This window comes from Sapajus apella, unplaced genomic scaffold (genome assembly GCF_009761245.1).
Source record: "Sapajus apella isolate SASKATOON/1434 unplaced genomic scaffold, GSC_monkey_1.0 scaffold86, whole genome shotgun sequence".
NCBI lineage: Eukaryota > Metazoa > Chordata > Mammalia > Primates > Cebidae > Sapajus > Sapajus apella.
Window position 1 is genome coordinate 8,957,750 of NW_022437026.1, and position 5,903 is coordinate 8,963,652.

Genomic DNA, 5,903 nt, shown 5'->3' on the forward strand with positions numbered 1-5,903 from the left:
CACACACACACACACACACACACACACACACACACACACACACACACTGTGTCCTGTACAAATGGAGGCGCGCGCGCGCACACACACACACACACACACACACTGTGTCCTGTACAAATGGAGGCAGAGCTTAGAGTGGCCTGGATCTGTGTGTTGTCTCAGTTCTGGGTGCTCCCATGAGCCTACAGAGACTGCAGGGTCTTCCTGAACATTGCCTGAGGAGGAAAGAGGGACTCAGACTAGTGCCCCGCCCTCCTTCTAAACTCTGCTGGGCTCTCCCACTCCCCCTGGAAGGCTTCCCCTGCTTACTTCTGCCCTGCAAGTTGACCCCTGCCTTTTCAAGTGCCACCTGCCGCTGTGAACTTGAATGGGTTCCTCTGTTCTTTGCACAAGGGCAGAAATGTCTGCCTGGGCTGCAGCTTGTCCTAGTGGCTGGGACTTTCCTGACACACAGCTCCCCCCACCTGCTGTGGAGTGGTCTCACTGACATCTGGGCAAGTGACGGGAAGAAGCCACAGCCCCAGTTCTAAAGGTTCACAGTGACTGGTGTTGAGACAGACCCGCCTTCTGCGGGTGGACTTTGGCACTGGCCTCGGTTGTGCTTTTATAGACATTACCTGTTGTGAGGGGCTCGACTTTCACCCTCCTGCCCAGCCAGTGTGGCAGTGCATTTTTTATTCTTTACATTTTACTTATATTTTATTCATGTTATTTCTTGTTCAGTTGAAGATATACTTCTTTCTGGGTGTGCCTGTGGCACAAGAGGCTTTCTGAAGGAAGTCACTCAGGCGACGGCCTGGAACTGGGGCAGGCTGCAAGGAGGCATTTTCTTGAGCCCTCAGTATGTCATCCATGAGGGATGGGGTGGGCTCTGGGATCTTGTTCTTGACTCCTTCCAGAGCTGAGACCAGAATGAGGCAAACTCAAACTCTGAACCCTAAACACCGCCTCCCCAACCCCCTTCTTCTCACCCCATGCCACGTCAGTGTTGCACAGCTCTGCTTAGAATCATGTTTCCACTATAAAAGCAATATTTGTTTCACTGTAGGAAGTAATTAAATCACAAATTTTTTTAAGGAAAAGAAAAATCACTCACCCCAGAGATAACACTGCTAATATTTAATACCTGTCCTTGCAGTCCTTTTTAAAAAAAAAAAAAAAAAAAAAAAACCTAATATTGATAGACACAGATGAGGAAAGTCCCAGACATTAAGTCAAGTCACACGCCCACGTCCCCAGGCTTCTGACTCATAGAGCTGGTGTGGAAACTGATCTGGCTGGTTCTGAAGCCCCTGCTTTTCCATTTCACCGCTGACTTGGAGGAGAGAAAGGACCCTGAAATATTGTTTAGTTCAATACTCGACTCTCTGGTCAAAGAGCTTGTAGTGACACACACATACAAGAAATAAGGACTGAGGTCAGCTAGGCATTCCCTCTGAGGAATCAGTCATTCACCATGCTCTCAAAAACAGCTTATGCAAAATATGATCTCTTAACAGCATGGTATTCAATTCCCTGATTAGGTTTAAGTCAGAAGGCAAACACCTCAAGGACAAGTGTTTGCAACCAAAAAGGCAACAACAGCACCCTGGACCCTCGAGTTGGGACATTCCGATGTGCACACGCATCTGTAAGCACAGAGGCACTCTGAAGATAATCTACAGAAGCAAACGTTCTTTCTGTTTTGTCTCTACATCAAAGGAAGGAAATCGTCACATGGAAAACAGGAACAAATAATTTATAACCCATTTCTGTTCGGTCTGAGAATGAAACGAATACCCTCACACCCTATCACAAGCACCCTTCACCCCTCCCTTCCTGCTTAGAGGAGTTAACAACTGGGCTTCCCGGAGCTCCCATCCGACTCAAACCCTCAATCTTGACTGTGCCTAGAAGACCCAAGAGGACTCTGGCCCCACTGCTCGTCTCTCATCTCATCTTCTGCAATTCTTTTTGCTCTCTCCGTGATCATCATACTGGCTTCTTGATCCTTGAACATGCCAAGGGCTCTTCCATTAGAGAACCATAGAGTTCTCTTCCTCACTTCCTTCAGGTGTCAAAGAAAAATATTGTTTCAGGACCCTCCAAGTTTATTACACCCAGAGGGATGTTAAACCCTGAGACTGACTCACACCACCTGTTTCCAATTCTGAGAGAGGAACTCTCTTCCCCATTGTTCCCCTTCTGTGAATGACTAGGAGAGACAAGAGACCAGGCCTTCCCCACTACCAAACCCATATCTTTGTTATGGATTAACTGCCTCCTTTACAGGTATTGATCGGCTTACGACCTATGCAACTTACGACCATTCGACTTTATGACCACAATCGCTAGCCACAACTGCTCCGCGTCTGGCAGCGCAAACATTGCCCACCTGGGTGTACGACAGTGCGGACCAGCTTCTGGCAGCACTACCATCTCTGTGTGCACCATTTCAACTGTACATATAGCCTACTCAACTTACAACCAAATCGTGTTATGACCGGTCTCCCGGTCCCAATCGTGGTCGTAAGTCGAGCACGGGCTGTATTGTCCTGTACCTAACTCAGACCAGATGACACCTGAGATGCAAGACTGTTAAATCTTCAGTGAGGAAGGTTAAATCTACCTTTCCCAAAAGAAAAAGACCACCTCGACTTACTAGATCATTTAAACAATGCATTAAACCTTACATAGGAAGATGCTGACATTCTATTAGGCTTTCCCAAGCTTCCTCTGTGTAAAGGATCCCAAAATTCACTTTGGAACACAGACTTCCCTTCTGTGGAACCTGGGCTTCCTGGACAGGCCTGTTCTCAATCTTTGTGCTTGAATCAACTCTGTTTAAGGTAGATTCTGACCTTCTTCAGTCCTTTAGGTTAACACAGGTCTCTGGTGAAATGCCTCCTTATCGGAGAGGACATCTCTGTCACCTCACCCTCATACACTGCTCAGCCCCTCCCCTTGCTTTATTTTCTCCATGATGCTTCCCTCACATGGATGTCCTTGTTGAGGGCCTGCTCCCTCTCCTTGGCTAGAATGTAAGTTGCACAAAGCCAGGGACATCAGCTTAATTCGGTGCGGTGTCTCCAGGGCTTAGAGAAGCACCTGGCACACAGGAGGTTTTCAATAATTAAGAAATTAAACCGCAAGGGCGGGAGTCGGCAGAAGTGCACTCTTTATAACAGGTATTGGTGTTTGGCTATTCGTGCTAAGGAAGGCCATGAAAGGTGAGTTCAAATTTTGCTTCTGATACACATTGGCAGCATCAGCTCTTCTTTCTCCATAGCCACAAGTCCCACGCCCTACCTCTTTTCTTTCTCAGGGCTTTGGGAAGATGAAAGAACGATGTTAGGTAGAGAACATGGGCTATGGAAAGAGCCCGGAATTGGAGATTCTCTTACTGGTTTTCCCAGTCATTCTCTATGTGACCTCGGACAAATGGCTCAGCCTCTGAAATGGGTAGGGTTGGAAGTTAGGATGGGTAAATGAGAGTGAACTGGCAGTCTGGTGTCTGGATGAGTTGCTCAGGCCCTCTCTGTTCTAAACAGCCTCGGAATCTCTTTTATCTTAGAAATTTGTGCCTAGCTTGCATTTTACCCTGTAATTTGTCCACTACAACTTTTTTTAAATGTTTCAATTTAAAAGAATATGATTTTAGAAATACACGCCAAAACAGTTATAGATGAAACAATAAGAAGTCTGAGACCTGATTCACAATAATCCTGGCAGGGAGACAGTGTAGGTAAGGAGACAGAAAAACACAGGTGGCGCTGAGTTGCTGGAGCTGGGGAATGAGCACGCGGGAGTTTGTGACACCACTTTCTATACTTCTGTAGAGCACTGAAAACACAAGTGAAAATCGTTGCAGCCCTAAAAAAAACAAGATCATGTATTTTTCAGGGACATGGATGGAGCTAGTTGATAATACTCAGCAAACTAACAGAGGAACAGAAAACCAAATACTGCTTGATCTCACTTATAAGTGGAAGCTAAATGCTGAGAACACATGGACACATGGAGGGGAACAACACACACTGGGGCCTATCAGAAGGTGGAGGGTGGGAGGAGAAAGAGGACCAGGAAGAATAATTATTGGGTACTGGGCTTAGTACCTGGGTGATGAAATAATCTATACAACAAACCCCGGTGACACGTGTTTACCTATATAACAAGCTTGCACATATGCCAATGAACTTAAAATAAATGTAAATAAATAAAAAGAAAACAAAAGAAAATTTTAAACCACCTAGAGAAAGATCACCTACAAAGGAACAAAAATTAGAATGACCCCGAACTTCTTAACAGCAACAAAGAAAGCCGGAATACCATACTATATGATACCTTCAAAGTGCCAAGGGAAAACAATTGTCACTCTAGAATTGAGTCGACAGCGATGTTTCAAGAATGACAGTAAGATAATGTTTCAAACAAAAACTAAGGGAGCACACCATCAACATAAGAGCACTAAAGAAACTTTTAAAATTTGACTGTGGGCTGTAGCGGAGTTCTCCAGGCCCTGTTCCGGCCGGTCCGCAGAGCTTATAGCTTGCAGTGAACGCCAAGAATGAAGTACTCAGACACTTCCAGCTGAGCAGGGCTGGAGGTAGCTCTTCTGAGAAGAGTCTGCCCCAGCATCTGTCTTCCAAGTATTTGTTGAAAGGGCTTGTATTAACTACAAACATCCACTAGATGGCCATTTGAGGTGGGCTAATGAGGCGCGTGTGACCTTGTACACACTCAAACTGTATCCTCAGGAGGCTGTTTTCAGCGTTCCTTATCACACCACACACTCCACTCCCTGTCTTGTTTTCAAGGTCAAGGAGTTTATTCTCACGCACAAATAACCTACACACAGTGCCTCAGTATTTTTCCATGCCTGATCTCAAATGCCTTATACATTTGCTGTGCGCCCCCAACATGGTCTGGAGCTGAGCCCCTGAACGTGGGCTGGGTGTTGGGGCCCAGCCATGCTGGCTGTCTTTCTGTCTGTTCCAGCCACACATCTGCGGCCCCCTGTGGTCTGTACCCAGACGTGGGCTGACTGTGGACCCTTTGTCCTCCTGCCCGCCGTGTCTGTTTCTTAGCTCATGCCTAGGTCTGGGTTTCCCACGCCTGCCCTGCTCTGGTGATTGAAAATGACTCTAGCCTGGGGTGCAGCCTCATCGTCAGCGCTCAACATGAGGCACCTCCTGTGTTCCTCAGGGCACATTTACCTTGAGCTCTTTCAGGTCTCGAGAAGCAGTGATGTGCTCGGGTCACCTCAGGGCGGGGGGCTTGTGGTAAGGTCAGGCACAGCAATGCGGGCGTCAGCCTAGCTCAACCTCTAGAGAACTGGAGCACCACGGGGCTCAAAGGGGCCTGGGGTCAAACACCGACGTCTGTGGGACTTGGCTCTGTCTCTGCTCCTAGCCCCACTGTCTCTTCGGTCTCCTGCAGCTTCATGCCAGCCGCCATGTGTCTTCTGGCTTTTGTTTTGCTCTCTCTTGAAACCGCTTCTTCTGACTCCCTGAGAGGGAGCATGTGATTGGACTCGCAGGACTGAGTCCCCCAAGGTGGCTGCTGTCGGCTCAGGCACAGCCCCACATGAAGCCCATTGCCAGGGTGTTAGTACCACAGGGAGCAAAAGAGGCCAGGCCACGGCTCCCGTCTAAGTCAGAATCACTCACTCCAGAGGGGCAGTATTTAAAGTTTGAAGGGAATGAATTACCGACGTTAACGAAAGGCCGCCTTATGTGAATGTGCTTTGGAGGAAGGAGTGTCGGGGTCTGGAAAGGAAGAGAAATCAGCCACAAAGGAAGCCCTTCATGGCCAGCCCTTGAGGACAGGGGAGGAGCAGGGACCATGGAAGAGAGGGTGGATGAGAGTGCCATGTTGGCATTTCTCAAGTGGGAGACCAAGTTTAAAGAGGGGCTTCCAGCCCC

At 47.8% G+C, this 5,903-nt stretch overlaps 1 long non-coding RNA gene across 1 annotated transcript; it reads left to right on the forward strand.

Annotated features, from left to right (window-relative positions):
* The first annotated feature begins 2,487 nt into the window (after positions 1-2,487).
* On the forward strand, positions 2,488-3,862 carry LOC116534133. The gene is made up of 2 exons (XR_004261601.1): positions 2,488-3,724; positions 3,767-3,862. It is a non-coding gene; the product is annotated as an uncharacterized LOC116534133 (long non-coding RNA).
* Positions 3,863-5,903: the final 2,041 nt, after the last annotated feature.